The sequence below is a fragment of the Leucoraja erinacea genome, unplaced genomic scaffold, assembly GCF_028641065.1.
Source record: "Leucoraja erinacea ecotype New England unplaced genomic scaffold, Leri_hhj_1 Leri_538S, whole genome shotgun sequence".
Classification (NCBI taxonomy): Eukaryota; Metazoa; Chordata; class Chondrichthyes; order Rajiformes; family Rajidae; genus Leucoraja; species Leucoraja erinaceus.
In genome coordinates, this window is record NW_026576441.1 from 72,124 (window position 1) to 90,190 (window position 18,067).

Sequence of the window (18,067 nt, forward strand, 5' to 3'; positions counted from 1 at the left end):
GATTCAAAATCAAGTGATCGAGTTTTATTGCCATATACTCAAGCATAGAAACATAGAAAATAGGTGCAGGAATAGGCCATTCGGCCCTTCGAGCCAGCACTGCCATTCAATGTGATCATGGCTATTCATCTACAATCAGTACCTCTTTCCTGTTTTTTCCCCATATCCCTTAATGTCGTTAGCCCCAAGAACTAAATGTAACTCTCTCTTGAAAACACCCAGTGAATTGGCCTGCACTGCCTTCTGTGGCAGAGAATTCCACAGATTCACAACTCTCTGCGTGATGAAAGTTTGTTCTCATCTCAGTCCTAACTGGCCCCCCCTTTATTCTGAAACTGTGACCCATGGTTCTGAACTCCCCCAACATCGGGAACATTTTTCCTGCAGTTACAGTAAGTGAAAATCTAGCAGGCAAGCAGGATGCTTTCACCACCCACCCCCATTTGTAGTCCACGACCTTCCACCGTTTCTACCCAGTGCTTGGTACTTACTTCCAGCAGCTACTGGTTGTCCTCCAGGATGCACTCTCTCTCCTCTCAACCCCCCTCTCTCTTCCCCCCTCTATCTCTCCCCTCTCTCTCCCCCCCTCTCTCTCTCTCTTTTCTCTCTCTCTCTCTCTCTCTCTCTCTCTCTCTCTCTCTCTCTCTCTCTATCTCTCTCTCTCTCTCTCTCTCTATCTCTCTCTCTCTCTCTCTCTCTCTGTGTCTCTCTCCCTCTCTCTCCCCTCTCTCTCTCTCTCTTTCTCCCTCTCTTTCTCCCCCCTCTCTCTCCACCACACTCTCCCCTCTCTGTCTCTCCTCTCCACCTCTCTCTCCCCCCCTCTCTCTCCCTCTCTCTCTCTCTCTCTCCCACATATCTCTCTCCCACATTGCTCCCCCTCGCTCACTCTCCCCTCTCTCTTTGTCTCTATCTCCTCTTTCTCTTTGCCCCCCCATCTGTCTCTCTTTTCCCTGTTTCTCTTTCCCCCTCTCTCCCTATTCCCCCTCTCTCTTTTTACCACCCCTCTCTCTTCCCCCTGTCTCTCCCATTCTCTCCAACCCTCTCCTCCCTTTCCCCCCCTCTCTTGCCTCTTTCTTCCCTCTCACCCCTCTCTCTCTTCTCACTCCCCCCGTCTCCCTGTCTCCTTCCCCTCTCTCTCTCTCTCCACCTCCCTTTGAGAGTCTGTCCCTTCGGCACAGAGACTCTCGCGGCAGTGAAGCTTCCGATGCCCCCGACGGCCCGGGACTCTCGCACTGTCCGGAGCGCTCCGTGACCAGAGCTGCAGCGAGCGACTCGCTAGCCGCGCAAATACTCGTCAGCCCCGCAAACTCACCAGCCCCAACTCCCCACCCACTGCTCCCATCCCTCCCTCAGCCCCAACTCCCCGCATCTGTCCCCGCCCACTGCTCCCATCCCTCCCGCAGCCCCGGCTCTCCAACACCCGCGGACCATGCAGTTTATCCGAGTTTTGACATTTTTGTTGATCACAGAATTTCTCACCACAGAGCGTGAGAAACTTCTGATCAGCGTGAGGGCGTGAGAGTTTGCTTGAGGGCGTGATTCTCACGCTCAAAGTGTGAGAGTTGGCAGCCCTGGGAATGGGTTGTGTTGGGGGAATGGGTGAGTGGTGGAAACGGGTTGTGTCGGGGGAACGGGTGAGTGGTGGAAACGGGTTGTGTCGGGGGAACGGGTGAGTGGTGGAATATTGCGTTGGGGAATGGGTTGTGTCAGGGGAATGGGTGAGTGGTGGAAACGGGTTGTGTTGGGGGAATGGGTGAGTGGTGGAAACGGGTTGTGTTGGGGGAATGGGTGAGTGGTGGAATATTGCGGGTTGTGTCGGGGGAACGGGTGAGTGGTGGAAACGGGTTGTGTTGGGGAAACGGGTGAGTGGTGGAAACGGGTTGTGTCGGGGGAACGGGTGAGTGGTGGTGTCAGGGGTGGAATATTGCGTTGGGGGAATGGGTTGTGTTGGGGGAATGGGTGAGTGGTGGAAACGGGTTGTGTTGGGGGAATGGGTGAGTGGTGGAATATTGCGTTGGGGGAATGGGTTGTGTTGGGGGAATGGGGGAGTGGTGGAAACGGGTTGTGTCAGGGGAATGGGTGAGTGGTGGAAACGGGTTGTGTCGGGGGAATGGGTGAGTGGTGGAATATTGCGTTGCCCAATGGGTCCCACTTGGTCTCGTATATATATTACTAAAACTCTCATCTTGTTTGTTTCTATGTAAGTGTATCCATGTGCTCCTGGACCTTTGCCAATATGATACCGGACAGCACTACAAGTTTTGCACCACCTTACTCACAATTGTCCCGTTGTTGTTTGTATCAGGTTTTGTTCCGGTTGATGTTATATTTTACAAGTTATTAACATTTTTAACTTTACAAAACCCCAGTTTGAGACCAATAACTTGGCGGATGCTGCTGGCAGGTTCCGGCAGGTTCCAGCTATGACGTCACAATGGGATCTCATTTACATTCGCTGCTAATCAACAATGTTCCACAGTGCAAAGAGAGATTTGTTGTATTGTTGTAAGGAGAGGGAGTGAGTGGGGGAAATATTATTTAAACATTGTGTTTAGTGGGGGAGTGCGATAGGAGAAAGGTGAGGGTAGGAAGTGACTGAGGGTAGGGGAAAGGTGAAGGAGGGAGAGGTGAGGGAGGGAGGGAGTCTATGAGGGGAGGAGGAGAGGGGATAGAAGAGGGAGGTAGTTTATATATTGTAGCAATGTTACAAAATTTTGAGATTTAAAAAATCAAGTCTGCAATTTATCCCATCAGATAAAGCATAACAAGAAGTTTAATTTGACACCTAATTCACTTTCATATCTCAAGTATTTAAAAAGTTATGGCCATTTTCATACTCGGAAATTAGCATCTTGTTCCCTATTGATTTTCTATGGATATAACAAAAAAGCTGTGATCGTGGACAGTCAAAAGCCCATAACCTTCTTAAAAATTAAGAGAACTGAATGAAATTTTCAGTTATTATAGATTGAAGCATTCTGAAACAAATATAAAATAATCTTACTTGGATGACCTGAAATTAAAGCATATAATTAGTTAGTTACCCAATTGGAGCTAATTTCAAACTTCAATTACTAGATCTAAACATCTATCTATTTCTTAATAAATGATTAACATTTTTAAATAGCCTAAGTGTCCAAATAATATTCACAAATAATTCACAATAAAACATGATTTTAAAATCTCATTTACATTAATTTATAGGCCAATGGAAGGAATTTAGTGTTCAATTGCTGTAAATTAAAGTCCATTTAAATCAGCTTTCTAGTGGGATCCTGTGAACGCGCTGGTTTAGAACGTTCACATTGCGGTAGATTTGTGCCTTCAAATGCCCAGAAAAATACTGCGGGATATAATGGGCCCAAATGAGCTACTCGCAACATTAAACTTTGTATAAAGGGATCTTAAGAAGCCCTTTTTAATGTAAAAATAAACAGCCTACCTTCTGTTGTCCCCTGTATGAGACCCTGCTGGTTGCCGGTGGTCGCGGGTTTAGAGGTTCATTTTTAAACTACTACAACAATTATATAAAGCCCTTAAAACTAATAATAGCTAAAGCGCCGGAATATTCCAGCGATTTTCCGTTAATAATTAACTAGGCTGAACATCCTCGATTGGAACAGCCTAGGGAAAATCGCGTTTTAAACCCGCCCCCCTCTAAGCGGCGCCAAAATCGCGCACACGGGCTGGGACAGATTTTCAGCGACGCTTCAGGTAGGCTTTGCAACATACCTATATATTGTTTGTAGCTGTGTCTATGTGGGGGGCGGGGGAAACTTTTAAATCTCATCCCTGTACGGGGGACCCGACCTTTTCCCTGTTGGGTCTCCGTTGTCGTTGGGGCCTGGCACCGTGGAGCCGCCTCCAACCGGAATGACCTGGGGGCTCCAGTCACGGAGCCTGCGGACTCACCATCGTGGAGGTGGCCGGCTTCGGAGCGGAGAGAGCTGTGGTGGCGCGCGGCTGCGACCTGACTTCGGAGCATCGGAGGCTCCAGCCACAGGCCCGGTGGACAGTGACATCGGGAGCTCGCGGGTCCCTGGTGGGAGACCGCTTTTCAGAGCTCCCGCAACGGCAACTTCTCCCGCCGGAGTTGAGGAGTTGAAAACAACCCGGAGCGTGGCCTTACATCGCCCAGCGCGGCTTTAATGGCCGCGGGACTTGCCATCGTCCAGCGCGGCTTTAACGGCCGCGGGACTTGCCATCGTCCGGCGGGGGCTTTAACATCCGGAGAAGAATGGAAAACAGGGGAGAGACAATGAGGGTGTGTGGGGGGGGGGAGGGGGGGTGGAGTGGAGGGGGTGGGGTGTGTGGGGAGTGGAGGGGGTGAGTGGAAGGGGAGGGTGGGGGAGAGGGTGTGTGGGGGTGTGTGGGGAGTGGAGGGGAGGGTGGGGGAGGGGGAGTGGAGGGGGAGGGGGGATTGAGGGGGGGTGGGTGTGTGGGGAGTGGAGGGGAGGGTGGGGGAGAGGTGAAGTGGGGGTGGGGGCGGTTGGAGTGAGCGGGTACGTGCATACTTGGCATGGTGCGGGCAGCGAGGCGGGGGGTTGAGGGGGTGGAGGGAGAGCTGGGCTGGGCTGGGCTGGGCTGGGCTGGGCTGAGCTGGGCTGGGCTGGGCTGGGCTGGGGTTGGGCTGGGCTGGGGCTGTGTGGGGCTGGGCTGGGCTGGGCTGGGCTGGGGGCTGGGCTGGGCTGGGGAGACTGGGCTGGGCTGGGGAGACTGGGCTGGGCTGGGCTGGGCTGGGCTGGGCTGTGTGGGGCTGGGCTGGGCTGGGCTGTGTGGGGCTGGGCTGGGCTGGGCTGGGCTGGGCTGGGCTGTGTGGGGCTGGGCTGGGCTGGGCTGTGTGGGGCTGGGCTGGGCTGGGCTGGGCTGGGCTGGGGGCTGGGCTGGGCTGTGTGGGGCTGGCTGGGCTGGCTGTGCTGGGGGGCTGGGCTGGGCTGTGTGGGGCTGGGCTGGGCTGGGGCTGGGGCTGGGGCTGGGGCTGGGCTGTGTGGGGCTGGGCTGGGCTGGGCGGGCTGGGCTGGGCTGGGCGGGGCTGGGCTGGGCTGTGTGGGGCTGGGCTGGGCTGGGCTGGGCTGTGTGGGGCTGGCTGGGCTGGGCTGTGTGGGGCTGGGCTGGGCTGGGCTGGGGAGACTGGGCTGGGCTGGGCTGTGTGGGGCTGGGCTGGGGAGACTGGGCTGGGGCTGGGCTGTGTGGGGCTGGGCGGGGCTGGGCGGGGCTGGGCTGGGCTGGGCTGGGCTGTGTGGGGCTGGGCTGGGCTGGGCTGTGTGGGGCTGGGCTGGGCTGGGCTGGGGAGACTGGGCTGGGCTGGGCTGTGTGGGGGGCTGGGCGGGGCTGGGCTGGGCTGGGCTGGGCTGGGCTGGGCTGTATTGGGCTGGGACGGGCTGGACTGGGCCGGGCCGGGCCGGGCCGGGCGCTGGGCTGGGCTGGGCTGTGTGGGGCTGGGCTGGGCTGGGCTGGGCTGGGCTGGGCCGGGCTGGGCTGGGCTGGGCTGGGCTGGGCTGTGTGGGGCTGGGCTGGGCTGGGCTGGGCCATGAAGAGATAGAGAGGGAGAGCAGCTTGTGACTCTGTAAACCCACAGCTGGAATGAGCGCGCGAGGCTTCACGAGCTGCTCCAACAATGATGATAAGGTTCAGCAGGTGACGAGTCGCTGCCCTGCCACAGATTTAGATGAAATATAATTTAGACGGAAGTCATAACTCGTCAGTGACAAAAGCTGCACATTAATTAATTAAACTAATTAGAAAATGAGATTGGGAAAATAAGCGCCATCTAGTGGCCAATGCCTGTGTTACACCATGGGCAGCCTATTTCTGTGTTGCAGTCCATTTAAACTATATATTATTAGATTATACCAATATATCTATATATATATATATATGTAACCTGTAAATATGAATGTAATCATATATAATTAAGTATAATTATATTATATAAAAATAATATGATGAATATAATTGTGAATGTTTTTTTAATGACACTGTCACAGATGTCCTGCTCCTGAACCAGCCTAATTAATGGGTTAGGGCAGTTCTTGTGGGTTCCTCCCTTTACTGAACCCCACTGACTGCCAGTGTGCAGAGTGGGGGTGACGGCCATAGTGGGACTGGGGCAGTGCCAGACCTGTAAGAGACCTGTCTTATTTCTGATGTAAATGTCACATCCTGGCCAAGAATCGAATGGTCTGATGTTTACTCGATGAATATTCATTTTAAGCTACAATGAGTTTATATTTATGTTATAGCCCCCCCCCCCCCCCCATGGTGCCTTTGCAAATGAGGGCTATTACTTTTAACCTAAAAGAACCCTAAAAGTGTTGCATTGTTTATCTCTAGTTTGTGTGTGTGTCTGTTTATGCCTTTCAAACGTGTATCTGTGGATATAAGTGTGTATGTACGTGTGGATGGATGTATGTGTGCATGTATGTTTGGATGTGCACATGTATGTCTGCATGTGAATGGATGTGTGTGTATGTGTGTGCGGATTTATGTGTGCATGTATGTGTGTATTTGCATGCATGGAAGTGTGCGTATGGATGGATGTGTGTGTGTGTGGATGTGCGTATGTATGTATGTGTGTGTGTGGAAGTGTGCGTATGGATGGATGTGTGTGTGTGTGGATGTGCGTATGTATGTATGTGTGTGTGTGTGTGGAAGTGTGCGTATGGATGGATGTGTGTGTGTGGATGTGCGTATGTGTGTGTGTGGAAGTGTGCGTATGGATGGATGTGTGTGTGTGTGGATGTGCGTATGTATGTATGTGTGAATCGGTGGGTGGATTGTAGCAGTCATTTACTGGCACGCCATTATCATAAGTAAATCACTCATTGTTTAAATAATTTGACCAAATAAACAGTGAAATGATCCACATTAAAATAAAACTTTATATAATCATTTTTATCCACAGTTTATTTATTTTGTGTACTTTGAACCTTTACAAATGATGCAATGCGCTGGTAGGACATGCCTGCGGTCAGTGTGCTCGACAGTTGCTGTTTGTTGACTATGACTTGTCATGGATCGAAGCAGTCTCTTTGGGGCCGACTCATCTGCTTCACCATCAGGAACTGCCTCTTGAGGTGATTCACCTGCTTCAGGCTTTTCAGCGTCTTGAACTCAATTGAAAGAGGAAAAATAAAACAGAAAAGGAATGAAAAGTAAAATTAATCAACATCCTCAAATATATCTTTTCATTTTTCAAAGTAACATCATGTGACCATAAGTAAAAAGATTTGTTGTTTGAGTCCTATCGTTACCTTTCATAGAAACATAGAAACATAGAAAATAGGTGCAGGAGTAGAGGCCATTCGGCCCTTCGAGCCTGCACCGCCATTCAATATGATCATGGCTGATCATCCAACTCAGTATCCCGTACCTGCCTTCTCTCCATACCCCCTGATCCCCTTAGCCACAAGGGCCACATCTAACTCCCTCTTAAATATAGCCAATGAACTGGCCTCGACTACCCTCTGTGGCAGAGAGTTCCAGAGATTCACCACTCTCTGTGTGAAAAAAGTTCTTCTCATCTCTGTTTTAAAGGATTTCCCCTTTATCCTTAAGCTGTGACCCCTTGTCCTGGACTTCCCCAACATCGGGAACAATCTTCCTGCATCTAGCCTGTCCAACCCCTTAAGAATTTTGTACGTTTCTATAAGATCCCTCTCAATCTCCTAAATTCTAGAGAGTATAAACCAAGTCTATCCAGTCTTTCTTCATAAGACAGTCCTGACATCCCAGGGATCAGTCTGGTGAACCTTCTCTGCACTCCCTCTATGGCAATAATGTCCTTCCTCAGATTTGGAGACCAAAACTGTACGCAATACTCCAGGTGTGGTCTCACCAAGGCCCTGTACAACTGCAGTAGAACCTGCCTGCTCCTATACTCAAATCCTTTTGCTATGAAAGCTAACATACCATTCGCTTTCTTCACTGCCTGCTGCACTTGCATGCCTACTTTCAATGACTGGTGTACCAGTTCTCTATCCACATCAATACTGAACCCCCAATGCCGTGTGCTTTAAGTTTGTATACTAATCTCTTATGTGGGACCTTGTCGAAAGCCTTCTGAAAGTCCAGATACACCACATCCACTGGTTCTCCCCTATCCACGCTACTAGTTACATCCTCGAAAAATTCTATAAGATTCGTCAGACATGATTTACCTTTCGTAAATCCATGCTGACTTTGTCCAATGATTTCACCACTTTCCAAATGTGCTGCTATCCCATCTTTAATAACTGACTCTAGCAGTTTCCCCATTACCGATGTTAGACTAACTGGTCTGTAATTCCCCGTTTTCTCTCTCCCTCCATTCTTAAAAAGTGGGGTTACGTTTGCTACCCACCAATCCTCTGGAACTACTCCAGAATCTAAAGAGTTTTGAAAGATTATTACTAATGCATCCACTATTTCTGGAGCTACTTCCTTAAGTACTCTGGGATGCAGCCTATCTGGCCCTGGGGATTTATCAGCCTTTAATCCATTCAATTTACCCAACACCACTTCCCGGCTAACCTGGATTTCACTCAATTCCTCCAACTCCTTTGACCCGCGGTCCCCTGCTATTTCCGGCAAATTATTTATGTCTTCCTTAGTGAAGACGGAACCAAAGTAGTTATTCAATTGGTCCGCCATATCCTTGTTCCCCATGATCAACTCACCTGTTTCTGACTGCAAGGGACCTACATTTGTTTTAACTAATCTCTTTCTTTTCACATATCTATAAAAACTTTTGCAGTCAGTTTTTATGTTCCCTGCCAATTTTCTTTCATAATCTATTTTCCCTTTCCTAATTAAGCCCTTTGTCCTCCTCTGCTGGTCTCTGAATTTCTCCCAGTCCTCCGGTATACATAATTTGTACGCATCATCCTTCGCTTTGATACTATCCCTGATTTCCCTTGTTATCCACGGATGCACTACCTTCCCTGATTTATTCTTTTGCCAAACAGGGATGAACAATTTTTGTAGTTCATCCATGCAGTCTTTAAATGTCTTCCATTGCATATCCACCGTCAACCCTTTTAGAATTAATTGCCAGTCAATCTTGGCCAATTCACGTCTGATACCCTCAAAGTTACCTTTCTTTAAGTTCAGAACCATTGTTTCTGAATTAACAATGTCACTCTCCATCCTAATGAAGAACTCAACCATATTATGGACACTCTTGCCCAAGGGGGCACGCACAACAAGATTGCTAACTAACCCTTCCTCATTACTCAATACCCAGTCTAAAATGGCCTGCTCTCTCGTTGGTTCCTCTACATGTTGATTTAGATAACTATCCCGCATACATTCCAAGAAATCCTTTTCCTCAGCACCCCTGCCAGTTTGATTCACCCACCCAATCTATATGTAGATTGAAGTCACCCATTATAACTGTTTTGCCTTTGTCGCACACATTTCTAATTTCCTGTTTGATACCATCTCCAACTTCACTACTACTGTTAGGTGGCCTGTACACAACACCCACCAGCGTTTTCTGCCCCTTAGTGTTTCGCAGCTCTACACATATCGATTCCACATCCTCCAAACTAATGCCCTTCCTTTCCATTGCATTAATCTCCTCTCTAATCAGTAACGCTACCCCACCTCCTTTTCCTTTCTCTCTATCCCTCCTGAATATTGAGTATCCCTGGATGTTCAGCTCCCAGCCTTGGTCACCCTGGAGCCATGTCTCCGTGATCCCAACTATATCAACATCTATATCATGTTCTGGCTGGCCATATTTGACAGCAATCCAGGGTACTTCCTCACCAGTCTCTCCCCATTAGGCTTGCACCTTTCTTTACTCCCACTAGGGTCAGCGTTTCTGGCTTTGTGTGAGGTTTGAGCTGTACCTGTACCGCTGCTTGTCCGTAAATGTCTATCTTCTCATCTGTGTAGGATTTCCGCTTGAGGCTGCAGGGATCTAGTAATAATAATAATAATAATAATAAATACTTTATTGATCCCCTCAGGGAAATTCAGATGTCCAGAAGCCCCCAACCAACAAACCCACAGATTCAAAACGAGCGCAGACAGAAAATACATAGAATACACTGTGGACACGACCTGTGAGCAATAAATATTTAAAAAGACCAATAATTAACAGTTAAAAATTAAAAATTGCAAAATGCATCCCCCTAAGCCTAGCGGTCTGAATTATAAAATCTAATGGCTGCAGAGGTGAAGGATCTCCTGAACCGCTCCGTTCTACAGGGCAGGGAGAGGAGCTGGTTGTTGTTCCGAGTGCTCTTTTGACTCTCCAGAATTACATGGAGGGGATGCCCGGGGTTTTTCAGGATGACCTGCACCTTGTGCCTCATACGCCTCTCAAGCACATCCATCCCAGAGTCTACTCTCCCCTCCAGCACTGAGCTAGCTCGTTTAACCAGTTTGACCAGCTTCTTGTTGTTTTTTGCACTAATGCTGTTGCCCCAGCAGCCAACAGCGTAGAAAATAACAGTTGCAACCACAGTGTTGTAAAACATGTGCAGCATGTCATTACACACATTGAAGGATTTGAGCCTTCTGAGGAAAAAGAGTCTGCTCTGGCCTTTTTTGTAGAGGGAGTCACAGTTGACAGACCAGTCCAGTTTGTTATCAAGGTGCACTCCAAGGTATTTATATGTCTGCACCACCTCAATGTCTGCCCCAGCAGCGTTGACCGGCTGAAGGGGGAGCTTGGACCTGCCAAAGTTAACCACCATCTCTTTAGTCTTAGTTGTGTTCAGGATGGGACAGTTCTCTTCACTCCAGGCTCAAAAGGAACTGGTCAAGTTCCTGTATTCCTCCTCCTGCCCGTTCCTTACACATGCCACAATCGCTGTATCATCTGAATATTTATGTACACGGCATGTGTACATATTTATGTACACGGCATCCGGTAGGCGGCGCGGCTCTGGCCAGCAGCGGCCTCTGCAGTCTGTCCGCGTTTTTATTATTTTCTGTCTGTGTTTTAATGTAGTTTTTGTTATTTTTTGTTGGGGTGTGTGTGTGGGGGGGGTGGGGGTGGGGGGGAGGGGGGGGGAAACTTTTTAAATCTCTCCCTGCACTGGAGACCCGACCTTTTTCTCGTCGGGTTCCGTTGTCGTTGAGGCCGCAACGAGGAGCGGCCTCCAACAGGAAGAAGCCGGGGACTCAGGTGCCGACTCACCTCACCGTCGCCGTCGCGGAGCTGGCCGAGACCGGAGCGGTGGAGGAGCGCTGCTGCTGCTGCTGCTGCCGCTGCTGCTGCTGCTGCTGCCGATGCCGCTGCTGAGTCGGAGGCTGCTGCTGCGGGTCTGCGGACAGCGGCGCCGGGAGCCCGCGGATCCCTGGAGAGAGACTGCTTTTCGGGGCTCCTGCAACGGAGAATTCTCCCGCCCGTGTTGCGGGGTCGAAGAGCTCCTGGAGCGGGGCTTAGCACCACTGCCCCGCGCGGCTGGAATGGCCGCGGGTACTTGCGAGCGCACACCGGGGGCTCCAACAACAAGACCCGGTGTGCGACCTCGCACCACCCAGCGTGGCTTTAATGGCCGCGGGACAATCGCCATCGCCAGCCGGGGGCTTTGACTTTGACTCTGACATCAGGGGGGGGGGAGAGTGCAGTGGAGAGATAAGTTTTTTTTGGCCTTCCATCACAACTATGTGATGGATGTTTATGTAAAATTGTAATTATGTTGTGTCTGGGTCTATTTGTGTGTAATGTATGGCTGCAGAAACGGCATTTCGTTTGGACCTCTAGGGGTCCAAATGACAATTAAATTGACTCTCTTGACTCTTGACTCTTGATGTGCCAGACTTATAGTTAAAGTCTGCTGTATAGAGGGTGAAGAGGAATGGGGCCAGACCGCTCCCTGTGGGGCTCCAACATTGCACACCACTGTGCCAGAGACACTGTCCCCCAGCTTCACAAACTGTGGTCGACCCGTCAGGTAGTTGTATATCCAGGAGATAAATGTGGAATCCACCCCCATCTTCTGGGGTCCTGACTGAGTTTTCTGAAGACTGTTTCTGGTACGAGAGTCCATGGACCTCCAGTGTCAACTTCTAGTTGTACCTCGCTGCCGTTCACTATCACAGTGGCTGTATCCGGGTCAGAGTTTGTCAACTTGTTGATCAATTCATCTTCCAAGATGCTCAGCCTTTTGTTTTGCCTTTTTCTGGAATTGTCCCCTCCTCTGCTGGTAAACTCTAACAGCATCACACTGGCTGTTGGAGTGACTCGTTCCCAAGCACATGGAGCACCTCCCATCTCTAAATGTACACGTCGCTGGCTCATGGCTTCCCCCACATCTCCAGCACTTCTTGGAGAATTGAACCTTGACTCTGGATGCCCTTGGTGGACTCCTTGTCTACTTTAGTCCAGGCTCCTTCCTTTGAAGCTGATGGACGGTGATAGCATCATCTTGAGGCCTTCCGATCTTCTTGATCTGTTCTACATCTTGTTTAGCAACCTCCATCGCTGTCGTCATATTGACTGAGTTCTCAAAGGTTAATTTTGGTGAACCCATCCTACCACCAATCTATCCCTTAGCATATTCTCCAGTTCCTTAAAATTACACCCATCACTGAACTGCCGAAGCCTTGCTAGGAACTGAGGGATTGTTTCATTTGCTTGTGTACATATATAAAACCGATATATTTACACTATTTATGTTGGTTTTGGTGAGAAATGAACAATTAACGGCTGCTTACATTCCTCGTACGTTTTACTAGCGGGCTTTACTGGCTGCAGAAACACACGTAGGGTGTGATAACACTTGCTTCCTAAACCTGTAAGGAACAATGCTCTTTTCTTCTCTTCTGAAGTGACATTGTTTGAAGTAAACCAATCCTCCATTCCTAAAAAGTAAAACCAGATTGTAACTGAGGCACATTCCCAACTATTGTATTAGCCATGGTTAAACTGTTGCAACTCAGGTACACAATGTGCCATCCTCTTACACAATGTTCTCTGCAATTGACTTAATTCCTTTACAGTATCACTGAGCAGTTTTCAAGTAAATTCACTACCAATAATTCTCTTATACTAATCGATTTATACTAATATACCAATATAATAATATACTAATATAATAATCGATTTATACCAACACACTAATATTAATAATATACTAATATAATAATATACTAATACATTTCCAGCCATATACATGCAATGCACGCATATATCCTCTAAATCAGTGGTTCTCAACCTTTTTTCAGTGATGTACCCCCTGTGAAATATGTTTTCAGCCAAGTACCCCCTAACCAGCGCAAAGCATTTTTGGTTGAAGAAAAAAGACTTAAAACAGAGCACTGTGCCATCAGTGTCTGATTTATTAAACTTTGGAACTGATAAACACATACAAAATTCAAACATTTGAAAAAAAACTATTTCGAACATTTTAAATGTTAATAATCCATGACTAAATTTATTGCAAATATTTCTCATCACTAAAATGTAGTGATTCAAACTAATGTAGTGAAAACAGTGACCATATAACCATTTAAAACTATAAAATGAACCATTTAAAACTCCATAAATGTGCAAAACACTGCTCATTTTAGTGGTCTCTCTTGAACTATTTGGAAATAAAAAAGATATAACTAAAAAAAAGAAATAAATAATTAACTTAATTTTAAATGAAGATTTGTGCACATAAAAATAATTATCAACATAAAATGTCCTCTTTTGGGATCATAGTAAAGATCTGTGCTCAAAAAGAAATCATTAACTTAATTTTAAATAAAAGCAGAAATTGCTAAAAATTAAAAATACAAATATTTATCATCGGTTTGCTAGATATGAACTGTTTTGGGAGAGAAAAATGCTCACGGCAGACCAAACGTGTTAAACAGAAATTGGTCAGATATTGAGCTTTACACAGTAAGAAATCATGTGAAATCATCACTGACTTTAATTTTAAATGAATGTACCTGCATGTTATACTGTTTAGTTTGGAGATACAACCAGATAATCCACTGTACCTGTATGTTATACTGTTTAGTTTGGAGATACAACCAGACAGTCCACTGTACCTGTATGTTATACTGTTTAGTTTGGAGATACAACCAGACAGTCCACTGTACCTGTATGTTATAGAAACATAGAAACATAGAAATTAGGTGCAGGAGTAGGCCATTCGGCCCTTTGAGCCTGCACCGCCATTCAATATGATCATGGCTGATCATCCAACTCAGTATCCCGTACCTGCCTTCTCTCCATACCCCCTGATCCCTTTGGCCACAAGGGCCACATCTAACTCCCTCTTAAATATAGCCAATGAACTGGCCTCAACTACCCTCTGTGGCAGAGAGTTCCAGAGATTCACCACTCTCTGTGTGAAAAAAGTTCTCCTCATCTCGGTTTTAAAGGATTTCCCCCTTATCCTTAAGCTGTGACCCCTTGTCCTGGACTTCCCCAACATCGGGAACAATCTTCCTGCATCTAGCCTGTCCAACCCCTTAAGAATTTTGTACGTTTCTATAAGATCCCCTCTCAATCTCCTAAATTCTAGAGAGTATAAACCAAGTCTATCCAGTCTTTCTTCATAAGACAGTCCTGACATCCCAGGAATCAGTCTGGTGAACCTTCTCTGCACTCCCTCTATGGCAATAATGTCCTTCCTCAGATTTGGAGACCAAAACTGTACGCAATACTCCAGGTGTGGTCTCACCAAGACCCTGTACAAACTGCAGTAGAACATCCCTGCTCCTATACTCAAATCCTTTTGCCATGAAAGCCAACATACCATTCGCTTTCTTTACTGCCTGCTGCACCTGCATGCCTACCTTCAATGACTGGTGTACCATGACACCCAGGTCTCGCTGCATCTCCCCCTTTCCCAATCGGCCACCATTTAGATAATAGTCTGCTTTCCCGTTTTTGCCACCAAAATGGATAACCTCACATTTATCCACATTATACTGCATCTGCCAAACATTTGCCCACTCACCCAGCCTATCCAAGTCACCTTGCAGTCTCCTAGCATCCCCCTCACAGCTAACACTGCCCCCCAGCTTAGTGTCATCCGCAAACTTGGAGATATTGCCTTCAATTCCCTCATCCAGATCATTAATGTATATTGTAAATAGCTGGGGTCCGAGTACTGAGCCTTGCGGTACCCCACTAGTCACTGCCTGCCATTGTGAAAAGGACCCGTTTACTCCTACTCTTTGCTTCCTGTTTGCCAGCCAGTTCTCTATCCACATCAATACTGAAACCCCAATGCCATTTGCTTTAAGTTTGTATACTAATCTCTTATGTGGGACCTTGTCGAAAGCCTTCTGGAAGTCCAGATACACCACATCCACTGGTTCTCCCCTATCCACGCTACTAGTTACATCCTCGAAAAATTCTATAAGATTCGTCAGACATGATTTACCTTTCGTAAATCTATGCTGACTTTGTCCAATGATTTCACCACTTTCCAAATGTGCTGCTATCCCATCTTTAATAACTGACTCTAGCAGTTTCCCCACTACCGATGTTAGACTAACTGGTCTGTAATTCCCCGTTTTCTCTCTCCCTCCCTTCTTAAAAAGTGGGGTTACGTTTGCTACCCGCCAATCCTCTGGAACTACTCCAGAATCTAAAGAGTTTTGAAAGATTATTACTAATGCATCCACTATTTCTGGAGCTACTTCCTTAAGTACTCTGGGATGCAGCCTATCTGGCCCTTGGGATTTATCGGCCTTTAATCCATTCAATTTACCTAACACCACTTCCCGACTAACCTGGATTTCACTCAATTCCTCCACCTCCTTTGACCCGCGGGCCCCTGCTATTTCCGGCATATCATTTATGTCTTCCTTAGTGAAGACGGAACCAAAGTAGTTATTCAATTGGTCCGCCATATCCTTGTTCCCCATGATCAACTGACCTGTTTCTGACTGCAAGGGACCTACATTTGTTTTAACTAATCTCTTTCTTTTCACATATCTATAAAAACTTTTGCAGTCAGTTTTTATGTTCCCTGCCAGTTTTCTTTCATAATCTATTTTCCCTTTCCTAATTAAGCCCTTTGTCCTCCTCTGCTGGTCTTTGAATTTCTCCCAGTCCTCCGGTATGCTGCTTTTTCTGGCTAGTTTGTACGCATCATCCTTTGCTTTGATACTATCCCTGATTTCCCTTGTTATCCACGGCTGCACTACCTTCCCAGATTTATTCTTTTGCCAAACTGGGATGAACAATTTTTGTAGTTCACGCATGCAGTCTTTAAATGTCTTCCATTGCATATCCACCGTCAACTTTTTTAGAATTATTTGCCAGTCAATCTTGGCCAATTCACGTCTCATACCCTCAAAGTTACCTTTCTTTAAGTTCAAAACCATTGTATCTGAATTAACAATGTCACTCTCCATCCTAATGAAGAACTCAACCATATTATGGTCACTCTTTTCCAAGGGGCCACGCACAACAAGACTACTAACTAACCCTTCCTCATTACTCAATACCCAGTCTAAAATAGCCAGCTCTCTCGTTGGTTCCTCTACATGTTGATTTAGATAACTATCCCGCATACATTCCAAGAAATCCTATTCCTCAGCACCCTGCCAATTTGATTCACCCAATCTATATGTAGATTGAAGTCACCCATTATAACTGCTTGCCTTTGTTGCAAGCATTTCTAATTTCCTGTTTGATACCATCTCCAACTCCACTACTACTGTTAGGTGGCCTGTACACAACACCCACCAGCGTTTTCTGCCCCTTAGTGTTTCACAGCTCTACCCATACCGATTCCACATCCTCCAAACTAATGTCCTTCCTTTCCATTGCGTTAATCTCCTCTCTAACCAGCAACACTACCCCACCTCCTTTTCCTTTCTCTCTATCCCTCCTGAATATTGAATATCCCTGGATGTTCAGCTCCCAGCCTTGGTCACCCTGGAGCCATGTCTCCGTGATCCCAACTATATCATAGTCATTAATGGCTATCTGCACGTTCAACTCATCCACCTTATTACAAATACTCCTTGCATTGAGACACAAAGCCTTCAGGCTTGTTTTTACAATGCTCTTACCCCTTATACAATTATGTTGAAAAGTGGCCCTTTTTGATTTTTGCCCTGGTTTTGTCTGCCTGCCACTTTTACTTTTCACCTTGCTACCTCTTGCTTCTACCTTCATTTTACCCCCCCCCCTCTGTCTCTCTGCTCCTGCACCCATCCCCCAGCCATATGTTTAAATCCTCCCCGACAGCACTAGCAAACACCCCCCCAAGGACATTGGTTCCATTCCAGCCCAGGTGCAGACCGTCCTGTTTGTACTGGTCCCACCTCCCCCAGAACTGGTTCCAATGCCCTAAAAATTTGAATCCCTCCCCCTTGCACCATTTTTCAAGCCATGTATTCATCTGCAATATCCTCCTATTTCTGCTCTGACTGGCCCGTGGTACTGGTAGTAATCCAGAGATTATTACCTTTGAGGTCCTACTTTTAAGCTTATCTCCTAGCTCCCTAAATTCATCCTGTAGGACCTCATCCCTTTTTTTTTACCTATATCGTTGGTGCCAATATGCACCACGACAACTGGCTGTTCACCCTCCCCCTCCAGAATGTTCTGCAGCCGTTCAGTGACATCCCTGACCCTTGCACCAGGGAGGCAACATACCATCCTGGAGTCTCGTTTGCGGCCGCAGAAACGCCTATCTATTCCCCTGACAATTGAATCCCCTATTACTATTGCCCTTCCACTCTTTCAACCCCCTCATGTGCCGCAGAGCCACCCATGGTGCCATGAACTTGGCTGCTGCTGCATTCCCCTGATGAGCAATCTCCCTCAACAGTATCCAAAATGGTATAACTGTTTAGGAGGGAGATGACCGCAGGGGACTCCTGCACTACCTGCCTACTGCTTTGCTGACTATTGGCCACCCGTTCCCTTTCTGTCCTCTTACCTTTTACCTGCGGTGTGACCAACTCGCTGTACGTGCTGTCGACGACTTTCTCAGCATCGTGGATGCTCCAGTATGAATCCAGCCGCAGTTCCAATCGTTCAATGCGGTCTGCCAGGAGCTGCAGCTGTACACACTTCCTGCAAACGTAGTCACCAGGGACACCGACCATATCCCTGATTTCCCACATGTTGCAGGCTGAGCAAACCACGGGGCCAATCTCCACT

At 47.5% G+C, this 18,067-nt stretch overlaps 1 long non-coding RNA gene across 2 annotated transcripts; it reads right to left on the minus strand.

Moving 5' to 3' along the window:
* Positions 1-6,904: 6,904 nt before the first annotated feature.
* Positions 6,905-11,238, minus strand: LOC129694083 (uncharacterized). Of its 2 annotated transcripts, none has more exons than XR_008722952.1 (3): positions 11,132-11,238; positions 9,834-9,904; positions 6,905-7,112 (listed from the first exon to the last, which is right to left on the minus strand). It is a non-coding gene; the product is annotated as an uncharacterized LOC129694083 (long non-coding RNA). The 2 variants fall into 2 exon arrangements; XR_008722951.1 differs by lacking the exon at positions 11,132-11,238 and adding an exon at positions 10,290-10,360.
* Positions 11,239-18,067: the final 6,829 nt, after the last annotated feature.